The 12,534-nt window shown below is 45.2% G+C and overlaps 1 protein-coding gene across 1 annotated transcript in view; it reads right to left on the bottom strand.

The window, feature by feature from the left end:
* Positions 1–12,534, bottom strand: part of ALK (ALK receptor tyrosine kinase) — a 663,114-nt gene that overhangs the window by 126,487 nt on the left and 524,093 nt on the right. The gene's annotated exons all lie outside the window — the stretch shown is intronic.

Genomic DNA, 12,534 nt, shown 5'->3' with positions numbered 1-12,534 from the left:
AGTTGGAGTCTGTGGGGCTGGGCTGGCTTTCTGCCTGCCAGGTGGAAACTTAATATTTTCCAGGACTAACTAGGAGAATCAGGTGCTCAAGGATGCACAAGCCCAGAGCCATGAAAATGAATGGTGACATGACAAGGATGTAGTCAAATTGTGTGTCCAGGCTACCAGTTGTGGCTCACTTGTTGACGTTAATGGGGGTATTGGAAGGCTTGCAAATGTGTAAATTAAGCCTGGCAGAGACCAGTTCTGCAGAGGGCTTTGGGCCTCATAAATTGTACAGTGTACAACCTCATTAAAGAACTGGTATCTTGGGTTCCAATGCAAAATGTCAATCAGCCAGGAAGAGGCCTAGCTATGGATGGTCAGCAGCAGGCTGGGGAAGAAAGTGCTTTTCTGCCTTGTGGGAGAACTGGCACAGGCCCAGCCTTGCCACTAGCTCTCTGGGACTATGAGCAAGTGCTTTCCCCTCTGGCCTCAATTTCCACGTTTGCCGACCATCTAAAGCCATCCCTCCACACTTACATGGGCTGAGGCCGTTGCACTCATGATATGCCCTCAGCTCCCAACTCAGGATCATGCAGGAGCTTGGTGGTCCAACTCCTTCCTGGGCCCCACTGCAGAACAGCAGAAGTAGCACGTCTAGGATGGTGGACCTGAACCAGCGTGTTCCACAAGCTCTCTACGGGATAACTAGGTACACGAAAATCTGTGAACCCCCGGTGTTAGGGAAATGCATCTTTAGTTCCTCTCCTCTTAGAGGAATCCCAGGCCTTCCACAACCACGCACGGACCCATGCTTTCTCTGTGCTGAGTTTCTCCCCGGCCAGCATTCTGTTCTTCTCACACCCAGATTGCATTTCTGTGATGACTCTGGCAGACCCAAGGTCCCACTCTGTTCAGTTTGTGCTGATGAGATCCCTAAGGTGTAGAGAAAATAACACTAGGTTCCAGTCCCCCTCTTCTGTTTTTCATAGGGGTGAACTCTGTCTGACCCTAAGGCGTGGTTTTCCCTTCTCTAAACCAGGAATGCCATCCAACTTATGAGATTTTGGTGAGAATTCCAAGAAATCATGTATATGTTAAGTAGTATGTGAGTTCTTATTTTGAATTTTGGAATCTGTCCCAAGGACTTTGGGAGAATTAGCATAAGAAATGGGTGGGAAGGGATCAGCAAGGGGCTGGACAGGCTGAATCTTGGGAACAGACAGAAGCTTGGATGTCCCTCACATCACGTGGTGGAGCTGAGGCTCTAGGGTCAGACCCTGTCAGCAAAACAATAATGGAAACAAACCCAAAAGCTTTTCCAGCACAAATAATGACTAAGAAAAATAACATTTGCAAGATGAAATTTCAGCATTATTTGATGGTGAGGTCTCTGGAGTCACCTCACCGTCAGAGCTAGTTTTCTGAACCCAGTTCTGTCAGGGTCCAGTCCTACCATAAACCTTTGCTGGTTTCCACAGCATTCAGTCCAAGTTGGGTGGACCGCTTTGAAAGGTAATGTCCCTTTGAATTTTTAACGAAACACCACGACTGGAAACTTCTCACACACTTTGTGTAGCCTGGTGGGGCCCTCTAGAGGTGTCCCCTCTGAAAAATTCCTCCTACCTCAGACATCCCTTTCCCACTTGCCTGCTCTTCTCCCTGAAGGAAGCCATATGTCTCCCCTTGGGGTGTTCTGGAAATGGCTATGTACCTTCCCTGTGCACTTACCTCACTCTGCTGGATACTTTTATCTGAGTTGCTAGCTTCTTCATTACACCCCTGAGGCAGGGGGTTGGCTCACTTGTTTTATCTCCTGGAGAGTTTCTGGCACATGGCGAGTGCTCATGAACTTATGTTAAAGGAGGACAAAATAGTTCACCAAGTCCAAGTAGAAGGATGTCACGAGGTGGGATTTCCTTGCCTTCCACTAGGAATTTCTGATTCCTTTGGGTTGTACCAAAGAAATTCTACCCACCTTTTCCCTTGCCCCCAGTCCAATTCAATCTTTGGCTTATTGAACAACTATTTTCAGGACTTCTGTCATGTGCCTATCTCTGGGGTGACAGGAGTGAAGGGAGGGAAACACGAGTGACCTAGTGCGATGAGGTGGTCACATGAGTCATCTCTACGGACAGGATATGAAAAAACCCACCATGTGAAAGGCTGTGGAGGAGCTGGAGGAAAGGGTGTTGTGTCCTAGAAACAGAACAGACACCAGCATGGTTCAGGAGAGTCCCGGGGGTCCTGAGGGGGCGACTGCAAGGGGAAGCAGAGGCCCAACTAGCCGAGACCCTATTGGTGAACAATATGGATTTTATTTAAGAAGTTTAAACAGGAGACTGAAGATATCTGCATTTGATAAGTCTTTAAATAGATTATTCTGAGCAATTCAGGGAGAATGTTCTGAAGAGGGCAGTCCAAATGGGAAAACCAGCTGGTGGACGCTGTTGAAGCCGATCAAGCGAGTCATGGAGGTGGCTTGGGCGAGGCTGGTGACCTGGAGCTGAAGGGAAGGGAGTGGACGTGAGTGAGATGTTGGCAGGGACTCTGATGGGAGTGTCTGGTGGCCTAGAGGTGAGGGTGAGAGAGGGGGCAACATGAAGGATGGTACTGGACACAATCAAGGCTGCCAGTGGACACGAAAGGACCCCCGAGGGCTTCTTTCCAAATTCCAGTACCTTGGACTGAGTCGGTCTCCATATGCATTCACTGGAATGCACAGGTTCCTGTAGGCCATCACAGGGAGGCAGAGTGTGTTTTATTTCCATGGCTGAACACTGAAGAAATTAAAATTTTTCTTATTCCTCTGTAACCTCAAAAGTCTCTTTATTTAGTTGCCTGGTCTTTTCCCTAAGGTTTCCCTATTCGACATTTATCTTCATTGCTTTTGCTGAAAAGACACACCAATAATTTTATTTTTAATATTATAAATGACCCCTGTGTATGTTTTGCCATTAATCTCCCTGAAAAATGATGATATTTAACCACTCCGTGCCACAGCTCCCCATAAAACAAGTCGTTTTCTTCTCTTGTTTGTTCAGTAAACAGTGAGCAATTCCAATCGTACCTTTGAGAATTAATACTAATCACAAACAATTACAGCTACAACGGAGACTGACGCAGAAACCAGGCTTGAGGTGGTGCAGTGGAGAAGGCTGTGAGAACCAAGGCCAGGGGGGACCTGTCAACTGGAGGGATAAAGACAGGGCCACCGGATCGTAAGATGTGGCCTCTAGGTACCTCCAATTAGAACAGGTGGACTCAGCTCCCCTGAAGGTATATGGGAGGCCATCCTGTCTCCATTGGCTCCACCTATGGTAGTCGTGGTGGAAGGTCTGGCTCTTGATGAAGAGATGGTGTAGCCCATGGGTGCTAATGCAGGTCATTAACCATGATAATAAAGATGGCACCCTCACCTTTTGCTGAGTGCTTATAAGGTCCTGCCCTAGGATTTATATACATTATTTTATTTACAGAAACTATATAAAGTAGTTGTTATTATCTCCTTTTAGTGAGAAAGAAACTGGGATTCAAGGATTTGAAAAGTCATACCCAAGGTGATAAGAGTATTGGCAGGACAGAATTTTTATGGCTGCCTGACTCAGAAGCTCGTGCTTATAATCTATAGTCTAGAACCACCAGGGTGAGAAAGACCATTTTAGAAACCCCAGGAATAAATGAGGGAGGATTGTGTATTGCAAACCAGAGGAGTGCCAGGGAGAATGAGTCCCACGGGCTTAAGACAGACCCAGGCTGGCAAGTTGGCAGTTTCAGGGACCCAAGGAGAATGACAGACTGTGGGGTGAGGCTGTCTGGGATTCTGTGGTAGGATTCTAAACTCTCAAAGGACTGGTAAGAGTGTAGAGGGATGACATACCAGGTAGGTACTAAGACAAGGTCCAGGCACAGGGGATTAAAATGGGACCTGAATATTAGAGCTAATAGTTTGTCCCCATGGGCAAGGCAAAATCTTACTGCTGTCAGAGATCATTGGGGTCAAATGAGATAATTATGGAAAATTACTTTGTAAACCACCTACTGCTAGAAAATTATTAAGATTTTATTTGTAATATTGTCTGTTGACGTTCATACAGTATCTCATTAAACCAATAAGAAGCTGGTACCCTCACCTTCTTGTCTTTACTGAAATATTCCCTTCTCAGTGAGGCTTCCCCTGTGACTTTACCAAAATCTCTATGTTCTGTCCCCACCTACAAGGGCAGACCTTCATATCTCCCTTGCTGTATTGTTTCTACTTGCTAGTTAGAATTGGTTTTTCACTTTCCTTATTAGTTTTGCTGGAATCTTTCTCCCTGACTAGCATTTGGGGGATGGAGAGCTTAGTAAGTGTTTTTGCTGAACAATGCCTGGCACAGTGGGCTCTCAGGAATAATGCTCTTTAATAAATACTGTAGAGTAATGGATTCAGACAGGGTTTACGATTCATTCACAATTTAGGGTTGTCATTTTAGAGGAAAGGCAGTCAGCGAAGAGAACTTCCACATAGCCCCAACTCCCATGGCTACGTGTGTATGAAGCCAGGAGTTGTCCATATAAAAAGCAAATCAGGCAAGAGGCTCACTGCAGTGATCACGACCTTTTCTAAAGACCTTGAACAGTACCATTGTCTCCATTCAGGACAACAGTTGCACACTCATCCATGAGACAGATGGGATGGGCTATCATGGGCTGTGTCACACAGAGGAGGAAGTGACGGCTCTTTCACAGAAAGTAATGAGAGGCTGGGAGACAGTCAGCATGAGCTTCCCATTCAGGCACAAAACCAAGAGGGAGGTTATGACCAGGTCCCCATCCAGCAATGTGTAATGTAGGGTCCATCCTTCCAGTTAGGGTCAAGAGAAATGTGAAGAGCTTCCATGTTATTCAATTTGACAGGCACAGTACAGCAAAGAAATCTGGAAAGAGGATTGATGGAGTCTCCCCTGAATAGGTCAAGGTAGCTAGCTTCCATGAGGAGTCAAGGAACTCATGTGCTTGTTTCAGTTCTCTTATAAGACGCTTAGGAGAGGTCTGATCTCATAACCCCAAAACTGGGAGAAATCCACTAAAGAAGAAAAGCAGAGATGATAGGTAAGGTTCAAAGGTAAAAACTAACAATAGTAATAATAATGAACAATAGTCAATGAGTACCTACTATATGTCAGCCATTTTTTGTATTATCTTTCTCTCAATTCCTGGAAGGCACATCACTGAAATATGCAAGAAGATCACTGATTTAGGATAAAAATAATAAGTATTGGTGAATATATGGAGAAATTGGAACTCTTTTGCCTTTTGGGTTGGAATATAAATTAGTGTAGCCACTATGGAAAACCGAATGGTGATACCTCAATAAAAAAATGAAAATAGAATATGATCCAACATCTCTACTTCTGAGCATATATCCAAAAGAACTGAAAGGATGGTCTTGAAGAGATGTTTGTTCATGCATGTTCATGGCAACATAATTCACAATAGCTGAAAGGTAGAAGCAACCAAAATGTCTATCTATGGATGGCTGAACAACCAAAATGTGACATATATACAGGGGTTGTGGAACCCTTGGTAGCACAAGGACACTACATGTTAAATGAACCCAATATAAATGTGACATATATTATTCAGCCTTAAAAAGGACAGAAATTCTCATACATGTGTATCGATAGCATGGTTGAAACTTGAAGACATTATGCTAAGTAAAATAAGCAAGTCACAAAAAGACAAGAGTGTGGTTCTATCTATTTATATGTGGTATCCAGAGCATCAACTTCATAGAGACAGAGTAGCACGGTGGTTGCAGGGCCGGGAGGAGGATGGGAGTTGTTTAATGGGTTTGGAGTTTTGGTTTGGGAAGATAAAAAAGTTCTGGAAATTGTTTAAACAATGTTGAATATACTAAACACTACTGAACTATATACTCAGGGATGATTAAGATGACAAATTTTATGTTATATGTGTTTTCCAAAATAAAAAAAAATAAAGATGATTGATTATGCTGGCCTTGAAAATAAGCCCTAATGATTTAGTCAGCTTTTTTGCTATTGTGATTAAAAGACCTGACCAGAACAACTGTAGAGAAGGAGTTTATTTGGGGCTCACGGTTTTAGAGGTCTCAGTCCAGAGACAACCAGCTCCATTCCTCTGGGCTCAAGGTGAGGCTGAACATCATGGCAGAAGAGTGTGGGGGAGGGAAGCAGCTCACATGATGATCAGGAAGAAGAGAGAGAGACACTTCACTTGCCAGATACAAAAGCATGACCTCAGTGACCCACGTCCTCTAGCCACACTCTACCCAATTTCAGTTTCCAATCAGCAAATCCCATCACAGATTAATTTACTGACTGGATTAAGGCTTTCACTACTCAATCACTTTTCCTCTAAACCTTGCATCATCTCACACATGAGCTTTTGGGGGACACCTCACATCCGAACCATAACACCTAATGAAGATAATAGGGCAAAAAGAAACTAGGATGGCCTGCTGAGAAAACCTGTTGCTGTGGTCCTACAAGAAGTTCAGTCTCTTCCTTTCATTTTTCTTCTTACGTTTCCGCTTTCTTTGACTTTCAGTGGAACATGCTGGTGTGTGAGCCAGCAGACCAGCTGGAACGCACAGACCTGGCAGTGAGGAGTCCTTAGACTACCCTGATGCTGTCGTGAGACCTGAGACCAGGCATTTGCCTCTCTCCACTTTAATCTATTTGTGAAATGTTGGGTTGGACCAAGTGAGCTCCAAAGGGTTTTTCTTCCCCAACTGTGGTCAAAGTCTCAGCCACAGGGGACAGTGAAGAAGGTCTGTGTATGTAAAGGGAACCTGCTGAGGGGTGTCTGGTGACAGTGATAAGTGTGGATTATATTCTGGAAAGCTTCTGGGGAGACTCCCAGCTCAGCTAGAATCCTCTGGGCCCCCTATCTTGCTATTAAATATGGGGAACATTGTGCAGAGGGCTGTTTTCCACCCAGCAGGTCCCCAGAGACACAGGGCTCCATTTACTTTTATGAGTATTTCCCAAACACCTGGGGGTGGGGGAATGGTTCTTCCAGGTACTGTACTAAAGAGTGCAGTGCTACTGAATAGAGCCTACAATTTTATTTAGAGAAAATAGGTGTGAAAATAGATAAGACTTGATGGGACAGGTTTATGAGAATGTCTATGGGTTCCATTCATGCCCGCAGGTCTTGAGCAGAGCTACTGAGTTGCATGGGCACAGACATGTGTCCTCTCTCCATTAAGGAAGGGTCCTGAGAGGACAGCAGTTTGTTGTGGAACCCTTGGTAGTACAAGGACACTCCATTTTAAGTGCATTTTTTAAAATTGCATGCTCTTGATTTACACTGGTCTTTTAAATTTACTGAGCATGTACTAGAGGTTAAAGAAAAGAGATGGATTTGGAAGATAGATGGACCAAATTTGAACCCTGGTGCCACCACTCGGTATTGAACAAGGTATTCAATTGTCTTGAGTTCAGCATCAGTCTCACTATCTCACAAGGTCATTTCCGAGATTTAGAAAAACTAAAGGCAAGCCTCAATGCTTGGCACATAATAACTGTTCAGTAAATGGTAAATAAAAAAAAAAAAAGCATGCTTTACAAACTTGACGCCATCCTGTATGCTTAGGCACACATATGGGTAAATAATATGATATGTGCTAAAATGTGTGTGTGTGTGTGTGTGTGTGTGTTTTAAACTTACCTGAATAATCTTTTAAAATCCTCTTGGGAGGATTATTGAGGACTGGGGATCTCTGCCTTCTCCCCTGAGTTTGGGCAGGCTTGTTACTGCTTGGACTCAGAATAGGATGGAAGGCACCAGGTGAATTTTAAGGCTAGCGCATAGAAGGCTATACAGTTCTCGCCTTCTTTATGGATACATTTTGCTTTGGAGCCTGGGGTACCTGTGTAAGTCTGACAACCCAAGGGTACCATGCTGGAGAGGTCAAATGCAGGCACTGTGGTGACAGTTCAGCATGAGCCCAGCCTTCCTGCCAAGGTAGCAGACACAAAGCAAAACTACCTTGGATCTCAGGTACCAGTTGATCTGCCCGCAGAACACTACCATGCGACCTCTGCCAAAGTCACAAAGTACAAAAAACTTACCTTGTTGAACCCTGCTTGAATTATTGTCCCAAGAAACCATGTGATGCAATAAAATGGTGTGTCCTTTAAATCACTGTGTTTTGGAATATTTGTTACTGAGAATGCATGACCGGAAGGTACGACTGATGGGCACCCAAGGAGGGCCACAGGAAGGGTCTAGAAAAGAGGTGACCCTGAGTTGTACTCAAAGAATGGACAGGAGTTCCATTCTTTGAAAGAACAAGGGAGTTGGAGGGAAAGAGGGAACAGGGAGCCATCTGGGTGACCACAATATGAGTCAGAAGAGGTGGAGGAGGGGCCTATGTTGAGAAACCAAGCAAGAACCAATTCTCGAAAAGACTTGAAAGACATCCCAAAGAATTTGGACTTCAGGCTTCATATGCATTATCTTAGATATGAAGTCATTGTTATTTTACTGAGAAGGACACTGGAATGCAAGGATTTGTGAAATTGTCCCCAAGGTGATAAAACATTGGTAGAGCAAGGATTTTATGTCTGACTCAGAAACCCAAACTCTTAATATTCTAGACCCACCAGGATGGAAAAGGCCATTGTAGAAGACCAGTAATAAACATGAGGAAGGGCTGTGGACTGCAAAGCCATGGGGGTCAAAGGGCATCTAAAATATTCCAGAAGGGACAGGACCAGAGTGGAGGTACGACTAGGATCATGTCTTAGAGGCTGAAAAGAGGAGGAGACAGAGATGCTGGTGGTCAGGGGGCTGTGGTGGGGATCCAAGTAGGCCTGGGGCAGGGAGGGCTGAGGGTGAGAAGAGAAGGCTGGTGAGAGGTGTTTCAAAGCTACAGTTAAGGATGGGACTAAGAGATGGTGGAAGAAGGTCAAGATGACATGAGGCTTAAGCAGCTGTGCTGTGTGGCCTTTATCTGAAAAGGCAGGTGAGAGGAGCAGGCTGCTCCCCACTGGGTAATTCATCGAGGGCAGTGAGCTGGAGTGTCCCACTCTTTCTTCTTGCAGGGCCTCTGCTGTGGTGTCAGGGAGGTTAGGGGGTGGGGCTGTGACGGGAAGCTTGGGGCGTGCCTGGAGGGTTCTGATTGTGGCTGGAGCATTCTGGGACAGGCGGCATGGTGTCCTGTGTGCACTTGTGCCCACTGGCTACAGAGGACAAGGTTTGGAGAGACGATCTTGCCATCCCAGCTGGCTCTGGTCCCCATGAATGTGGTGGCCCCTTCACCATGAGTGGATTCCTGCTGCTCTTTCCCACTGCCCCCCCCCGCCCCCCCCCCCCCCCCCGCTTCTGCACCAGGACGGGGGTGGGGTGGGGGGGTGGGGCGCTTAGTTCTTTAAGAGCAGATAAAAGACCCCACAGGGCCAGGACTCATGGGCCTGATACCTGGTCCCACAGGCCCTCCCTTCCTGGAAGTCACTGCCAGGGATTGTGTGTTGCAGGTTTCTTAGTGAAACCAAGAGACTTGCCTGGAGATGGAGGAACGCCTTCTTCTTCCCCTCCTCTGCTCTAAGGGCCCACCCAGCTTCAGAGCAAAGCCTGTGTCTTCCCGAGGAAGGGGGCTGAGTAAATTCCCAGGTCTGTGGGAAGGAGACAACACTCTCCCCATGTCCCCTGGGCACGCCTACCATTTGTGGAACACACCTTCCTGGAGTGGCTTTTTCAGGTCTAGGGAGGGGCCCACAACCACGTCATTGTTGGACTTTGCCCTCTCCTGTGGCAAAAGGTATGGTGGAGATGACATGACCATCTCCTGATGGTCACAGGCTTCGCAGTCATAGCCACCCACTCCCCCGCTGCTCAGGACTCAGTGAGTAGAGGGAAAGGGGAGTAGACTGAGGAGTCAGCAGACTGAGTTCAAGCCAGCTCAGCTGCTTACTAGTTGTGGGACTTGAATGTGTCCAATATCTGCACCTCAGTTTCCCCTTGTGTAAGAAGGGGAGAATATATATCTTTTTTCTTTTTGCAGTGTCATTGTAAGGATTAAGTAGAGCTTAAAAAAGTAGCCAGAGAGAGGCTGGTCCATGTTTTCCTCTCCTGTTCTCCTACCTCGGACTCCATCTTACCAATCGGAGAGCAGGCAGGCAGGTCCCATCACAGACCAGACTCAGGCCCGGCCAGGGCTTGTCTGTGCATCTCTTCCGGGCGGACAAGAGCTCCTTTCTCCCCTCTGCACACACCTGACTCTCGCTGGATGATTGCGGGACCGGCTCCGGAGAAGGCCACCTCTGTTCTGGCTCCCCCCTCATGACTGTCTGTTGACACGCTTGGCTCACCAGAGGGGAGTGGGCGGGTGCCAGGCTGGGGAGGATGCTGGCTCAGACCACATGGGGGCGGGCAGCTCTGCATTCTGACCCCTGAGTGAGCAGCAGCAGCAGAGGCATTTCTGGATCTCCTTCGAGCACTGCTGATGTGCTGCTGGTGGAAGCAACGTCCTTGCTGATTGCAGACTTTGGACCTTGGACTGGCTCAGCCAATGCCAATGTCAAGGACTAGGGATCATCCAAATCATTGACAGGGCCAGATCTGCTGGCCTGGGATGTCTTCTATCACAAGTAGGCTCTGCCAAGCTGATCCCTAGGGGAGGCCTGGGCACAGGACATCTTTGGGCTAAGTATCCTACTCCTTGCGATGGCCATCAAGAGCCCCAAGGCATCCTGCCAATGGAGGGTGGGAGGAAGGTGGGGAGGAGAAGGGGAAGGCTTGGTGTGCCGTGAACTAGTTCAGTACAGAGTCTGAGACTGGAGTCCTGTGAGTGTCACTATGGGCTGAGGGCCACTAGCCAGACAGTCAAGGATCGACGGGTGATGTGGGCACCACAGTGTCACTACAGTGAGTTCTCTTTTGGATCTTATAAATTCCATTTTACTGATGACAAAGCTACTTTTTGTCAATGAAAATAGACAAGCTCAAGTCTTTGAAGATAACAAAAAAATACTTAGTAATTTCTGTGTTGTTCAAAGAAGTATTTGAGGTGACCTACAACTACATACAAAGTAAAGATATTAAATATGGACAAATAAATCAGGGTGACAGGGCAATATTCTAGCACAAAGATGCCATAAGATTTCCACATAATGACTACAATCTGCCTAAATTATATTTCTGTGCTTCCTAGCAGCCAAAGGAAAAAAGAAACGGGATCAATTATAAAGTTCAAAGTGTTCATAGGAAAATGAATGTTTTTTCTGACATTGAGCTGCAAAAGAGATTATATTATGGGTATTTATTAATGCTGTAGTTGAAAAATCTTCAACCTGCATCTATATTGTCAACACAATGGCAAGTTCATTCAGCTGTTTCTTAGAATACTATATCTGAAGTACACAAATCAATTGAGAATTTGATTTTTAAAAATTGATTTGCATCCAATCTGCAAAGATTTTAAAATCAGTACCAGCGATGCAGTGAGTTAGGGATTTTTAGATACAGATGTTCCTTGATTTACAATAGGGTGACACTCTGGTGTACCCATCGTAAATTAAGAATGTTGTAAATTGACAATGCATTTAATCAACCTAATCTACACAACATCACAGCTCACAACACAGCACACACTACAGAGTATCTGTCATTTCCCCTGGTGAACACATGGCTGGCTGGGAGGTATGGCTCACTGCCTCTACCCAGCATCACAAGAGAGTCCTGCTCCACATATTACTAGCCCAGGAAAAGAACAAAACTCAACATTTGAAGTCTGATTTCCACTGAACATGTATCACTTTTGCACCATGTAAAGTCAAAAAAATTGTACAGCCAACCATTCAAAGTCGGGGACCATTCGTACTGCTGGTGAGAATGCAACCAAAAGAACTTTTCCAGAAGAGTCTGGCAATGTGTCTTAAGAACCTTACAAGCGTATTCAAACTTGTAGACTCCGAAGTTCCACGTGGAGGAAACTTCCTTGAGGAAATTGAGAGTTATACAGATATTTAGTCCCAAAGATACTCATCGCAGATCAGAGTATCATGAAATTGAAAACAGAAACCCAAGAAGTCCAATGACAAGGGAGTGGTTCTCAAAACCAATGCCTGTATCACATGAAGACAGGATTTTGAGGAGTTTTACGAACACTGAAAACAAGGGCAAGACCAATGAACTGGAAACAACAAAACCAAAAAAGCAAAAACAACAACAAAACAAAACGAAAAACAGAAACAACCTGCCTCTATGTAAGGCTATTGGAAAACCATGGCAAAACCCACTTTATATGCAGAGTGAATAACTAGAAGGAATTTATCAAATTGTTAACCAAAGTTACCTCTGAGCTGGAGGATCATGAATACTTATTTTTTTATTTGGTTAATAGGTTTACTAAAGTAAATTTTGCACATCTTGATTGAAACCAAGAAGTTCAAAACACATTTTTCTTTTTTTATAATATAATTTTATTTACTTTTCTTTTATTTCATTATTTTTTATTTTTACAGACTGCATTTTGATTCATTGTATACAAATGGAGTACAACTTCTCGTTTCTATGGTT

Source organism: Sciurus vulgaris (genome assembly GCF_902686455.1).
Source record: "Sciurus vulgaris genome assembly, chromosome: 14".
Lineage (NCBI taxonomy): Eukaryota > Metazoa > Chordata > Mammalia > Rodentia > Sciuridae > Sciurus > Sciurus vulgaris.
The sequence above is the reverse complement of the archived record's forward strand: the minus strand, read 5'-3'. Positions and strand labels throughout refer to the sequence as shown.